Source organism: Elephantulus edwardii, unplaced genomic scaffold (genome assembly GCF_000299155.1).
Source record: "Elephantulus edwardii isolate Elephantulus edwardi_28Jun2011 unplaced genomic scaffold, EleEdw1.0 scaffold00063, whole genome shotgun sequence".
NCBI classification, from domain to species: domain Eukaryota; kingdom Metazoa; phylum Chordata; class Mammalia; order Macroscelidea; family Macroscelididae; genus Elephantulus; species Elephantulus edwardii.
The window spans coordinates 6697149-6712956 of NW_006399813.1; the positions used below are offsets into that span (position 1 = coordinate 6697149).

The following is a 15808-nucleotide window of genomic DNA, read 5'->3' on the forward strand; positions in this document are numbered from 1 at the left end:
TGTTGGAGGGAAGGTTCTGGGCTTGAACAGATCTCCCCTTACAACTCACCTCCCTGGCTGATCTCAGACCGTCTCAGTTCTCCTCACCTCCTTACCCCAAATCGTAATAGTCTACTGTTGTATTTATAATAGATGTATCTGTTGATGATCTCTGCTGGCCCTCCTGAGAAGACAGGGCTGACTTCCCCTAATTTATTGTAGGATTGTTTATCCCATGTCTGTGATGTGACCCTGTAGTGCATATTGTACTGACTGATTATTCTGAATAAAATCTGTTTTTTTATCAGTTGGTGGTTGTGTCTTCTGATTTAGGAAGTGTCAGTCAAGGATTCATAGATGGAGACTCCTGGAAAGAAAAGGAACTAATTATGAACATAATTATGCAAATGGGGCAACCAAGGACTAGAAAGGAGTGTGAATTTCCTCAGATGCTCAAAGCAAGTTAATGCACAAAAGGGCTCGAAAGTGGGTTTCTAGATTCTACCTCTACCCTCTCTCCCTCCACACAGTGATGGAGATGAGACTCAGGACTTCTGACCATTGGCTGCTGGATGTTGCTTCACTTCCAACCTGCTTTATCCCTCTATGCATCTGTCTTTCTCTCTTTGCCTCTTGCTGTCATTGCCTTTTCATTCCCCTGCCCCCATTTTAGCTCTGTGACATCACTTGTTTGTTTTATTGGCTTTCTATATTTTTGTGGATTTTTAAAAATCATTCTATTGTGCTTCCAGTGAAAACCTACATAACAAATTTGTTTCCAGTGACTAGTTCACACATTGCTCCACAACAGTGGCTACGGTCCCTGTGATGTGCAAGTCTCCCCATTTCCTTCCTAGGATTCTGGTTTCCGGTTTCTCCCTCCCTTCCAGCCTTCTCACCTTGGTTGTTATTGTTGGGTGCCATTGAGTTGGCTGTAACTCACAGTGACCCTGCATACACCATACACGGAACTGAACCCTGCCCAGTCCTGAGCCAACTCTGCTGTGCCCATTGGTGAAGCTGCTGTGGCAATCCGTGCCACTGAGATGCTTCTTTTTCCCTGACCCTCCACTTATCCAGCCACCAATGTCTTTCTCTGGGGCTTTACCTCTCCTTTTGATACCATGCCTGAAGAATGCTAAAAGTCTCACAATCTTTGCTCCTAAGGAACAGTATGGCTGTACTCCTTCTAAAATTTGTTTGTTCTTTGGGCTACTCATACTACATTCAATTCTTTTCAGTATCACAATACAAAGGCATCAATGCTTTGTTGTTGTTGTTGTTTGCTGTTGAGTCGAGCATGACTCATAGCAACCCTATGAACAAAAGGCCTGAAGTCTTTCTGTAACTATCATCATATTACTGCTGTAGTCTTCCTTATAGCCATTGTCCAACTTCAACATTCAAATAAGGTGATTCAAGATACTAAGGTGTGAACATGCACACCTTATCCCTCAAAGTGATATCCTTGCTCTTTAGCACTTTTTAAAATATTAGTTTATTTACAAAATTCAAATACATTGTTTTTCATGTAGGATATTTCCCATTTCCTCCACCACTATCCCTCCACCCATCAAATTGTGTGACCCTATGCTCTTTAGCACCTTTAAGAGATCATTTGTAGATTTGCCTAATGCAATATGCCATTTGATTCCTTGACTTAGGCTTCTCTGGAGACTGATGGTGGATCCAAGCAAAAGGAAATCCTTACCTTCAGTATTTTCTCCATTTAGCATGAGACTTATCTTTAGTTTCAGTAAATGTTACCATTTCAGTTTGTTATAGTTGGTTGTCAAAGAGGCACATTCTTCACAAGAGTTAGCGCTTATTTATTAGTTGTTGTTTGCCATCAAGTTAGAACCAACCTATAGCTGACCCTCCAGCAGGTTTTCAGAGATAATATTCACATGGGAGGAGACTGTCCATCCTTTTCCCCCAGAGCAGCTGGTAGATTTGAACTGCATGCCTTTGGGATTGCAGCACAGCTTCTCACCACTCTATTATATGCCTGAAACAAGGTCTCAGCAATAGTATTATTAAGGAAAAGAAGACACAGAATGGTACTCAAAAGTTACAGGGGGAAAAAAATAAACTTCACTATGTACACCATCTGGGGCACCCATGGTGGACAGTGTTGGCTGGAGCTTCCCGACTAAATCAAGCCTGGAAGCAGGAGCGGCATCCACTTCCAAAATGGCTTGTCTCTGGAAACTCTATGTACGAACAGTGCTCAGGCTGTTTGCTCATAGGGTCGCTGTGAGTCGTCTATGACTTGACGCATTAAACAACAACAACATGTACACCATCAGGATTATCATTACTAACAGACATCAGTCAATGAGTGGATACTTAGAGCGACAGGCAAGATGAACTGATATACATAAGGGAACGAGATTTATGACCACAACCATAGAGGTTTAGCAATGATATCTCTATGTATGTGTCTCTATGTGCTAGAAATAGAATCATGTATACATTAGAGCTAATGGGGCAAAGTAATGAAAACTGTTTAGTCAGAACCAAATATCTTGAGGGAGTGAGTCACTGAGCCTGGGAACTCAGGACTAAAGTCTTGAGGAACATCAAGGTCAATCACATAACATTGTCCACAAAGGTAATGAGTAGTGTCTGGAGTTTTCAAAGCTTGGGAGCAGCCATCTCAGGTGCACCTCTTGACCTCTCCTTGTTGGAGTGAAGAGGAATGAAGATGATCAAATATTAGTTAATTCAAAATCACAAATTTAAAAAATAAGGAAAAGATGTGCACATTAGTTACAAATAAGTTAAATATTTTTAAAAAAGAATATTAGCTCAAAGGAATCATGTTGTTATTGTTGTTGTTCGATGCCATCAACTCATGTATGAATCATAATAATCTTATGAACAACCTTTCTAAACACTGTCCTACCCCGTGCAGTCCATTGCCACAGTCACCGTGCCAACCTGGTCAAAGGTCTTCCTCCCCTTTGCTGTCCCTCCACCTTCCCAAGCACGATGTCCCTCTCCAAGGAGTAACCTCTCCTAGCAGCGTGGCCAAAGTACGTGAGATGAAGCTTCATCATTTTTGCCTCCAAGGAGCATTCTGGCTGCACCTTCTCCAAGACATATCTGTTTGTTCTTCTGGCAATCCCTGAGACAGTCAGCACTCTTCTCCAACACCACAGTTCAAAGGCACTAATTCTGTCATCCTTAGTCATTGTCCAGCTCTCAGATGCATAGCAAATGACTGAAAAGACCACGGCCTGAATCAGGAGCAGCTTAGTCCTCAAACAGACATCACTCTTCAGTAATTTGGAGAGGCCCTTGACTACAGACTTACCTAGTGCAATACATCTCCTGATTGCTGATACCAAATATATTGATCGTGGATCCAAGTAAGAAGAAGTCATTGACAGTCTCAAGCCTTCCTATGACTGTCAGGAGGTTACCTCTCTGTCCAGAGCTGAGGACTTTTGTTTTCTTGAGGTTGAGATGCAATCCATACTGAAGACTGCAGTGTTTAACCTTCTATAGCAAGTGCTTCAAGGCCTCTTTACTTTTAGCAAGCAAGGCTCATAAGGAATCATACATAGCCCATGTGAATTTTAGTCTCTGAAACCCTGAAACCAGGAAGAACTACATGATGCCTGGATCCCACTGCCTACTGCTCTGAAACGGATTAACTTGATAGAGTGGGAGAAAAATAAGAAACAAAACAAAAAAATCATAAAAAAATATGCTAGGCTTACTGGTCTGATAAGGAGCTCTGGAGGCTTAGTCTTAAGAGACTGCACTGCAATCCTCAAGGCACATAGTTTTAATCCACCAGCTGCTCTGTGAGAGGATGGACAGTCTGATAGAGACCGATGGGAACCCCAAGACTACAATCCTTAGTCACCCTGCAGACCTGGACCTGAAGTGACCGCTGTGGCCCAACATCTGGCCAAAGATTGGACAGTGCTGTAAGGTGATCTAAACATCAGCGACACCTTGCTTAGAACACTCAAGCATGTAAGGCCAAAAGAGAAGCCTTTGTTCAAGGAGAAATCTCTGAAAACAGTAAGGAATAAGGAAGAAGCACAAATTAAAACTGGAAATAAGACTTGAGAAAGAGCTGTGTTACAATGTGGGAATTGTAACCAAAGCCATGAAACAGAATTTATGTGAATTGTTGGTTAGAAAATAAGTTTGCCTAGTAAACTTTCATTGAAATTACAATTTAAAAAGGAAGACGTATTAGAAGAAAAGTGACCAGCTTGGAAATGGTTTCAAAAAATGTTAGAAGATTGCCTCAGGGCAATAATCTTGGGAATTCCCTTGGCCTCTTTCAGTTAAATAAGTCTGGCCCATTTTAAAAATTTTAAGTTTGTTGTGCATTTTTATACATTGTAAGGTGAATTTCTATCACGGTCTTTGTTAAAGTGGTCAGCAGTAACAGCAGAATTGCATCTTATTCTTCTGGTCTCAGGTGAGCAGACACTGCATTTCATTTGAGTCATTAGTCCTTTGGACTAATGCTGCTTTGAATCTACATTTTCTTTATTCTTCTTTACTCCAGGAGGAGGAGCCTAATCATTATTTTTTAGATAGCCATTCAAGATTTTGCTCATAGAATTTTTTTAGTGTTTCAATTTGAGGCTTGAATTTGTTCAATTCTTTCAGCTTGAGAAACGTGGAGTGTGTTCTTCCCTTAGTTTTCTTCCTTTCTTCTTTTTTTAAAAATTTTTTTCCCCCTCTTGGTAACAGCAGCCAGGAAATCAAGAGATGAATTGCATTGGGAAAGTCAGCTGTGAGGGACTTCTCAAGAGTACTGAAGAGCAACGATGTCAGACTGGAGACTAAGGTGTGCCTGATCCAGGCAATTACGTGGTATGCATTAGAGAGTTGGACAATGAATAGGGTTGATAGAAAGAGAATTGATGCCTTTGAGCTGTGTTGCTGGAGAAGAGTATTGAATATATCATGGACTGCTAGGAGAACAAACAGGTTTGTCCTGGAGAGGGTGAAGCCAGAATGTTCCCTGGGGCCAAGGATTCTGAAACATCATCTGAAATATTTTAGGCATGTTGCAAGGAGGGACTGGTCCTTGGAGAGGGACATCATGCTTGGCAGAGTGGAGGGGCGGCGAAGGAGAGGAAGACCTTTGATGAGATGGATCGATTCTATGACTGGAGAGGTGGGAATAAGTGCATTTGAGATGGCTAGGTTGGCACAGGATAGAAGAACATATAGAGCTCTTGTACATAGGGTCGCTGTGAGTCACAAGTGACTCGATGGTACATAATAACAACAACAACTTTTCTAACTCCAGATTCTTGCACATTTCATTATAATGCTTATTTTGTCTTCTTGAGTTACCCTTTGAAATCTTCTGTTCAGCTCTCTTAGATCATTCTTTACCCTTGTCCTGGTTTCTTTTGGTTGCAGTGCAAATTTCAGAGTCTGTTCTGATGTCCATTTGGTCTTTTTGTTTTTTTTGATATTTGTAATGCCATTTACTTCCTTCATGGATAATGATCTTTGATGTTATACCACTACTGGATTGTGGAACAGACTATCAACTACTCATATGCAAGTTCAAATTAAAGTTAAATAAAATTAAAATAAGTCCATAAGAATAAAAATAGGACATTGAGTATAGCCCAACAGAATTTAAAAACCATATTAAGAATAGATTTGTTGCTTTGAACACTTCAGTTACGGAAGATTACAGGAGTTGTGGAATGACATCAAGGACATCATCATAAATTAATGAAAGTGGAACAACTAGAATGGAAACAATGAAAATGCTGAGATGAAGATTCCAACCCATGTCACTGAACATTATGTGCAGAAATTGTTAAATGGGAGCACATTTTGCTGTGTATATGTTCACCAAAATTTCACTGTAATATTTAAAGAATTTATGCTGGTTACTACCTATCATTGTTAGGTGTCAATTATGGTATTGATAATTATTAATGCATCTTGGTTGCATATTTGGTGAATTTCTGACTATAAACCTCAATTTCCTCATATTTAGTCATATTAACAGGTCTTTCTTGTATGCATATAGATCATATCTTATCAGTCACAATGTTGTACTTCATGATAGTTATTAAAACTATCTTTTTAATTATGAGTGCAATGTCAGCCATCTGATTCAAAGTGGCCAATGCCAGCCCATTTCAATTTACTAATGCATGCTAATCTTGCACTCTATCCCTACAGTCTTCATGGTACATATCCTTTTACAGCTTTCAATTTTCCTACTACATACATTCCATACTCCAGTTATTAAAGGATGCTTGTAACTGCTCTCCTCATTTTAAGTGACTTCCAGTTTGGAAGCTCTAATACTATAGCTTTCCATATTCCATTATGGTTCATAGGGTTTTCTGAGGCCTGTTATTTCAGAGGTGGGCAGCCAGTCCTGCTTCCTAGTCTTTACTAATCTGGGAGCTCGCTGAAGCCTTTCTAATGTGGGTGATCCTTCTCGTATTTGGAACACCAGTGATGTGGTTTCCAGCATCACTGCAACTCACAAGTCATTCCAGTACAGCAAACTGACAGACAAGTGCTGTTGTTGTTGTTATGTGCCGTCGAGTCGTTTCCGACTCATAGCGACCCTATGCACAACAGCCCTAACCCTGCTCTATCCTGCGCCAACCGCGCTGCCTCTGACACACCCATCCCGATTACCCCAGTCACTGAATCGATCCATCTCATAGAAGGTCTTCCCCTCCTGCGCCGTCCCTCCACCCTCCCAAGCATGATGTCCCTCTCCAAGGACCCGTCCCTCCTGGCAACATGTCCAAAGTATGTCAGACGAAGCCCCAGAATCCTTGCCTCCAAGGAGTAGCTTGGTTTAATCCTCTCCAAGATGAATCTGTTTGTTTTCCTGGCAGTCCATGGTACATTCAGTACCCTTCTCCAGCACCACAGCTCAAAAGCATCCACTCTCCTTCTGTCCTCAAGTGCTGTACTTAAACAAAATCAAAATTATAAACAAATTAAAAATTAAAAAGCAAATTATAACCAAGCACACATATGCACATCTAAAACAATGAAATATTTACTATCTATAGAAAAAGTCTGTAAATGTTGTAAATTATTAACATTTTTAGAGACACTCATGCCCACCCAATGGTGCCTTGGAAGAAAGTTATGGTAATCGGCCTCTGAGAAAACCAGCCATTGAAACCACCCACAGATGGTGGCCTAGGAAATATCTTCAATGCAACACATTTTTCAATTTCTTGGCTCTGACTGTATGCCAGTTCTACTCTGATGTATATGGAGCTGCTAGTGAGTCAGAAACTGTTTCTTTTTCTGACCTACTGTAGGGAGCTACTGTGGCCCAGTCCATAGGAAGTTGACTTGCTAACACAAAACCATGCTGGCTCTTGTTTCAAATTGAACCAGCCACTCCTCAGGAAAAAGATGGGCCATCTCCTCCCTGGCAATTTACAGCCTCTGAGACCTGACAGAGGGTCAACTGAGGGTTGGTTGCAAGTCAACGACAGTGAGTTTAGTTATTCTTGGCTTTTCAAATCTTACTTCTCATACACTTGATTTTGGAGAGCCACTTTCTTTCCATTTTATTTAATAATCATTGACAGAGTAGTGTGTAGCATGCTACACTACTAATGGAAAAGTTGATGGTTCAAATCCACCAGCTGCTCCTCTGGAGAGGTCATCTCCTCCATTTAAGATTTACAGCCTTGAAAAGTCAAAGGAGGTTCACAAGAAGTTGGAAATGATTTTATGCAGTAGTTTTTGTGTTTTGTTTGTTTGTTTTTGTTTCTTAATGTTACTGCCCAGGACAGGAAGACCATCTTTCCTTTTGGTCTTCACTTTATTTCTACTATCCACATTCAGGCACCCATACATGATGGCCCAGGGAATATCAAATATGTGCCAGCACCCTGCCGGTTGGGAGCTTACTGTCTACTTGGCCAGCCTGGCTGCATGTAGCTTCCCAGACTCTCCTTGCTGTTCATGGACCCTCCTGTGGGCCTGCTCAGTGTTCTGTCCTTCTTCTGGTCTCAATACTTCCCACAGTGTAGGATTATTTCCTCAACTCTGTCTCAAACTTTGCTTCATGCTGAGAACTGCCATGCCTAGAACTGCCCCGGCATATACTTGATATTCCTGTGGCCACATGAGTGGATGGATGCCTGAATGGTAGTAGTAGAAGCAAACAGCTTGTTTTTAGCGATAGATTCAATGCAAGAGATGACGTCTCATATCTGGCCAAGGAAATGTGAGGAAGAATGTTGTTATTGTTACTAGGTGCCATTGAGTCACATATAACTCACAGTGAACCTATAAAACACTGGATCTGAAATTTACCTTAACCTGTACCATCTTCACTATCCCAGATAAACAGATATACAGCCCATTGCTACAGTCATTGTGTAGATACAACTCATTGAGGGTTGTCTTCTCTTTTGTGGACCTTCCAGCTTTCTCAGAGTGATGTCTTTTTCCAAGGTCTTTCCCCTATTAACAGTATACCCAGAGAATGTGAAACAAAGATTCACCATCCTTTCCGATAAGGAGCACCCTGGGTGCACTTTCTCTAATAGATATTTGTTTGCCATTTTGGAAGACCATGAGATAATAATTACTCTTTTCCAAAGGCATTGATTGTTCTTCTGTCATCCTTAGTCATTACCCTACTTTAAGATATGTAAGAAGTAAATGAAAAGGCCATGGCTTGAGTCAAGTGCACCTTGGTCCTTAAACTTACATCACTGCATCACTGGTCCTCAGCTTCTTGGACAGGTCCTTGACAGAAGATATCTCCATGCAAAATATCTTTTGATTTCTGTTACCAGTTGTGTTAATTGTGGACCCAAGTGAGATGAAATTGTTGACAACTTTAGTCTTCTGTAAATGTTACCTATTGGTACAGTGGTGAGGATTTTTGTTTTATTGATCTTGAGGTTAGTCTATATTGAAGGTAGTAGTCTTTGAGCTGCTGCAGCAAGCACCTCAAGCCCTTTTCACTTTCAGCAAGCAAGATCATTCCATCTTCATAGTATAGATTATTGAAGACTCTTCTTCTGATCCTGATGCCACATTTTTCTTCATGCAGTCCAGCTTTTTGAATGATTTGCTTTGCATACAGATTGAATAGGTATCTGCGCTGTATATAGGACAAAAGAATCAGCCCTGACAGACAGACCTTTCTTTATTTTAAACCACGCAGTCTCTCTTGTTTGGTTTGGACAATTCATAGTTTAGGTATAGGCTTCACATGAACACAGTTAAGTGTTCTAAGATTCCTGTTCTTCTTGTTAGTCATAGTTTTTTACGACTCACATAGTCAACTGCCTTTGCATATTTAATAAAACATAAATAAACAAAAATCCTTCAAGATGCCAAGATCAATCTGACATTAATTATGCTATCCCTGGTGTCACAGCCTCTTTTAAATTCACTCTCAATTTCTAATAGTTCGTTGATGTACTTTTTTAGCTATTTAAAAATAATCTTCAGCAAGATTTTACTTGTATGTGCTATTATAATATTTCTACATTGGGTTTCTAAGTGGGTTTCCTTTTTTGGGAATGGGAGTAAATATGAATCTCTTCCAGTCAGTTGGCCAGGTAGCTTTGTTCCAAACTTCATGTCATAGACTAGTGAGCATGTACAGGGCTGAATCTGTTTCTTGAAACATGTCAATTGGTATTCCATCAATCCTGGGCCTTTCCCCACCCCAAAATCTTCACTGCAGGTTGAATGTCTTCTTTCATTACTATTGATTTTTTTTTTATATCATATGCTACTTCCTGAAACAGTTCTATGTCAGCCAATTCTTTTTGGTACAATGGCTCTGTGTTACCTTCATCTTCTTTTGATGCTTCCTGGATCATTCAAGATTTTGCCCATATCATCCTTCAGGATTGCAATACAAGAATTGAATTTGTTCTTTAGTTCTTTCAGGTTGAGAAATGTCAAATTAATACTTCTCCTTTTTTAAAAGATTATGCTTTCCTCCACTTTTTCTATTTTTAAATTGATTTTAATAAAAGCTTATAGAGACTTTGGATTTCGATTTATTCATTGTTGCAATTGTCTCCCTGCCCACCCCTCCCCCAATTTGCTTTTCTTTTTGAAAAGTAGAAGAACAAATCCTTTCACTGTTATTCAATCTCTCCGCCCAAGTCCACTCCACTATGCTACCTTCGTTCTGGATGCATGTCATAACAATAATATCTAAAAGGTATTCTTCCCTTTTTATTGTACAACTCCAGCTCTTTGTACATTTTATTATAATGCTTGGCTTTCCCCCCTCAAGTTGCCTTTTGAAACCTTCTGTTCATCTTCTTTACTTCAGCATTTTCCCCCTTTACTTTGGCTTTTCAATGTTTTAGTGCCGTTTTCAGAGTCCTCTGATATCCATTTTTGTATTTCTTACCTGACTTTGTGTTGACCTTTTGCTTTCTTCATGGATGATGCCCTTTTTTTTTTTTTTTAGGTGTGAACAGCTAACTTTATTCTGCAAGCAATGGAGACTTCATGCAGGTTTTTAAAAAGAACATCTTTTTTTTCTCTTAAAATATATGCATTATAGAAAATGGTAAAGCAGAGAACACAAAAAGCCACCCATAATCATCTTGATTAGTTTATGTCCTTTTACATTTTATGTACATATACACACACACAACGAAGCATACATTTTTATCTGATTGAGGCCATACGTTATGGATTCATGCTTTTCACGCGTCGCAAGTATTTATGAATTCAGAGTCCCAAAGCCATAAGTATTTTTGACAACCAAGAATACACTATACTGATTAAATCAAGGACAAAAAAGCAATTAACCATTCTTGGGGACAAAAATTATATAAAGACAAGAAACGGTGCACACCTCGAGATATTGGCAGAGCTGCAATTAAAATACTGCATTCCTTTAATGAGTAATTTAAAACAAAGCAATAGAGTATAATGTTTCTAAGATAGCTATCAGTTCTCTATTAAAACAATGGATAACAATATGGTTGAGAGTCATACACATGTATCATAGTTACTACAAAAATGCAAATATGGACACACAGGCACACAATGCCTCCTCTCACATGTCTTTCTGACCCTCTGCAGCCAACTAATCAACCTGGATGGACACCACTCAGAAATGGTATAGCAATTCCATGTCCAAGATGCTTTCCTATTAAAGATATTTACAAATTGCTTAACTCACTAGCACTACTTTGTATCATACATTGTCACCTCAAGACATCTAAAAAGCTTAGATGTTGCAAAAAGATTTAAAAAATTGTCCACGGATGATATCCTTGAAGTCATCCCACAGCTCTCTGGTCTTTGATCATTATTGTTCAGTGCCTCAAACTTTTTTCTCTCAGTGCCAGATATTTATTTCCCCTCCACATAAGACAGCTCATACACAATACACACAGGCATTGGTCTCACAGGAGAGGGTAGAACCCCCGGCCTCCGAGGGAAGGACAGGGTTTTCTCATGGTGTCTCGAGAACAGAAAAGGATGCTTTTTCGCTCCTGCACTCTCACTGGAGAGTGAGAGGACCCAAGGACAAGCTCCACCTCTCATACCTCCCATCCGATGAGAAGCCACCTTGGTGACATGTTTCATTCTCACCATTGTAGTAAGTAGAGAAGTGATTGGCCTGGTCCCAACCATTGCAGGGAAGGTGTGAACAGTAAAGGAAGGTATGGTATGGACTCAGCCATAAGAGGGGCCAAGTGACACCGTCAGAAGCATGTGGTGGTGGGGAGGCAGTTGTGGGGCTTCTGGGCTGCCTGGTCTCAGATTCAGCAGAAAGAAGGTAGGAGAGATGGATGGAGCTTATGGTTTGGCATTGAGGAAGTCCAAAAATTCATACCTGAGGGACACCTCACCCACCAGGAAGCCATCCACACGAGGATGGCTTGCCAGCTCCATGCAGATGGCCCCTGTCACAGAACTTCCATAAATGATGCTAGTGCTTTGAGCCGCTGCATCCAAGTTGTTGGACTGGAGCCATCTCTGGAGCTTTTTTTTCATGTCCTTCGTGGACCTGTTGGAGTGTTTCAGTCTTGCCAGTACCAGTGGCCCACACTGGCTCATAAGCCAAGGTGACCTTGCTCCAGACTGTCACATTATCTGTGATGACTTTGGTTTGCTCAAAAACAACTTTCTCAGCGATGCCACATACCCCCTTATCCAGCCTCTCTCCAGTGCAGGCAGTGACTCTTCCTTTGCCAGGGCATGGACTACTTTTTGTCCAGTCAGCTCCTCTGACTCTCCAAAGATGTACCTTCTTCCTGAGTGTCCCAGAACGACCCTAGTGAGTCCTCAGTCTTTTATCACATCAGGGCTGATCGATCTCCCCAGTGAAGGCCCCCATTAGTCACGTGGTAACAGTTCTATGCAGCCACAGCAATCTTGGAATCTAGCTTCTTTTGAGTGAAGTCGATGTAGGCGGTAGGAGTCGCACAGACAACCTCAGGATGGGCCAGCCTTAGCCGAACTCAGAGTAGTGAGTTCTCCAAGACCCTTCATTCGCCTCTCATCTTCCAGTTTCCCCAACAAAGAACGTCCTGAAGGGCGTCGAGGCAGGACTGCCTCAAACTTATTTCTCAGATGGCTTTTAAATTCAGGTGGGATAGACTCCAGATCATATTTTGGTTATAGTCTTTGTTTTGATTTTTTTCAGCTTCAGTTTGAACTTTCATGTGAGAAATTGATGGTCTATCCCGTAGTAAGCACCTGGCCTGGTTTTGACTGCTGATATTGAGCCTCTCCAGTGATTCTTTCCACAAATTTGTTCATACCACTCAGGTTCCAGGAGGGTCAGGTGTTTGTTTGTTTGTTTTTAACTTGTTACACATCAGTGAGCTGGACAATGAATAGAAGAAGAATTGATGCCTTTTGAGTTGTGATGCTGAAAAAAGTATTGACTATACCCATGTGCTGCGGTTGTTGTTGTTATGTGCCGTCAAGTTGCTTGCAACTCATAGCGACCCTATGTACAACAGCCCTAAACCCTGCTCTATCCTGTGCCATTCGCACTGCCTCTGACACACCCATCCCGATTACCCCAGTCACCGAATCAATCCATCTCATAGAGGGTCTTCCCCTCCTGCGTTGTCCCTCAACCCTCCCAAGTATGATGTCCCTCTCCAAGGACCTGTCCCTCCTTCCAACATGCCCAAAATATGTCAGACGAAGCCCCAGAATCCTTGCCTCCAAGGAGTAGCCTGGTTTAGCACTCTCCAGGATTAATCTGTTTGTTTTCTTTGCAGTCCATGGTACATTCAATACTCTTCTCCAGCACCACAGCTCAAAGGCATCAATTCTCCTTCTATCCTCCCTAGTCATTGTCCAACTCTCTGATGCATAACAAGTGATTGCAAAGACCATGGCCTGTATCAGGCGGACCTTAGTCTCCAGAGAGACACCGTTGCTCTTGAGTACTTTAGAGAGGTCCCTAACAGCAGATTTTCCCATCGCAATATGTTTTTTGATTTTCTGGCTGCTGGTGCCAAGAGTGTTGACCGTGGAGCCGAGCAAACTGAAGCTGTGAACAATCTCAATCTCTTCGCCATCCATCCTGATGCTACCAATTGGCCCAGTGGTAAGAATCTTTGTCTTCTTGACATTGAGCCTCAGTCCATACTGAAGGCTGCAGTCCTTGACCCTCTGCAGCAAGTGCATGAAGTCTTCCTCAGTTTCGGCAAGCAGGGTTGTGTCATATCCATAATGCAGATTGTTAATAGATCTTCCAGCAATCCTGACGCCACACTTCTCCTCATAGAGCCCAGCCTCTTGGATAATCTGCTCTGCATACTGGTTGAAAAGGTATGGAGATAGGACACATCCCTGGCATACACTAGGAGAACAAATATGTCCATCCTGGAGAGGGTGAAACCAGGCTGCTTCTTGGAGGCAAGGATTCTGAAGCTCCATCTGACATACTTTGGGCACGGGGCCAGGGAGGACCAGTTCTTGGAGAGGGATATCATGCTTGGAAGGGTAGGGGAAAGAGCAAGAAAGGAAGACCCTGAATGGGATGGATTGACTCAGTGACTGAGGTAATGGAGGTAGGTGTGTCAGAAATGATTAAATTGGCTCAAGAAAGAGCAAGGTTCAGAGTCGTTGTACAAAGGACTGCTATAAGTTGGAGCTGACTCAACAGTACATAACAACAAGAGTTTGGGGACCATGCGGTGATCCCTGTATGACCTACAGGATGGCCATATTGAAAGAGCATGTTTTGTGATGACTCTCAGGATAGATCTTGAAATGTCTTTTATTGTTGTTGTTTTACTCTGAATGCAACACCTACTATCTTCTTCAATTTTTTCATTCCTGGCCTGGTAGCTCATATGAGTATCTCATTCAAAGTGGCCAATGCCAGTTCGTCTCAGCTCACTAATGCCTAGAATGTCCATCTTTATCCATCTAGTCTTTTATAACTTTTCATTTTCCTAGATTCTTATTCCGTGTCTTTCAAGTCCCTAATATAATGGATGTGTGCAACTGTTTCTCTTCATTTTGAATGACCTCCAGTGTGTGGCTCTACCTCCAGTGCTATATACGTAACAATGTGCCTCTGTTGTTCATAGGGTTTTTTTTTTCAAGACCTGTTATTTCAGAAGTGGTTGGCCAGTCCTACTTCTTAGTCTGCCTTAATGAGGCAGCTCTGCTGAGTTCCATCTGCCTGGCTGGTACTTATTTGACATACTAGTGGCAAAGTTTCCAACATCACAGCAAACTGTGAGTGACTCCAGCACAGCAAACTGATACACAAGTGCTATATTGGTATGAATACATAATAATCAAGCAAGTATATGCATGGTTAAACTATAAAATAAGCAGGAAACAGGCAAATAGCCCCCCTAGTACAACAAACTGACGAATAAGGGTTGTATCTGTAAGAGTAACTATCAATATAAGCAGGTACACAAAAGACATTACAGGGGGTGGTTCTTTCCCATTTCGGCTGCCACTCTGGGAAGACAAGGCCCTGGCTCACATGAGGGAGAGTGGATTCTTTAAAAGTAATGACTGGTTCGTCCAAGCCATAGCAAAATGTTCAGAAAAGAACTTATGAGCACTAATACTCTGGTGATAGTCTTTCTTTCATGACTGAAAGTCATCACATGTAAGACATCTGCCAAGGGACCATCAGTGAAGATTTGGTTCTTGTAAAAAGGTCCTGTCTTCTGTGCATGCATGAAGCTTAATGCAGGCTCAGGGGCCCGGGAGAGGCCCAGAACGCAGTGTTCCTGGCAGGCGATGCCTCTGACCCTGCCCTCTCTTCCTTTGGGTGTCTCCGTGTGGTCCCTTTCTTAGGTACTCCTACAAGATTCTGTGCTGGGTCACATGGAATTTGAGAACTGACCACAAACTGAGATTTGTAAACCAATGTTCAAAGCAACATTATTCACCATAGCAAGAACATGGAAACAGCCCAAATGTCCAACCACAAATGAATGTATTGAGAAATTATGGTACATTCACACAATGGAATATTATGCAGCACGCAGGAGCAATAACTTTGTAAATTATTACCTAACTTGGGAGGGACTGGAGAGCATTACGCTGAGTGAACTAACTCAGTCCCACAAGGATAAATATTGTATAAGACTGTTATTGTAGGATGAGTATAAGGATCCAGGAGGGCTGGGAGAGGCTGGAAGCAGAGGGATGTGGATGTATAGGGGGTAGAGGGGATTAATCATTGTACAATTTGATGGGTGGGAATGAGGGAAATCAAAAGAATTTGTTCAAATTTGTATTTAAGTTTTGTAAATAAACTAGTAGAAAAATAAAAAAGTAATAATTTTTTTAAAAAAAAGAATTCAAACTCTGAGGAAAAAAAAAAGATTCCTGGCTT

At 41.3% G+C, this 15808-nt stretch overlaps 1 pseudogene; it reads right to left on the reverse strand.

Moving 5' to 3' along the window:
* Positions 1-11772: 11772 nt before the first annotated feature.
* LOC102845698 lies at positions 11773-12313 on the reverse strand (annotated as a pseudogene).
* Between the last annotated feature and the right edge of the window lie 3495 nt (positions 12314-15808).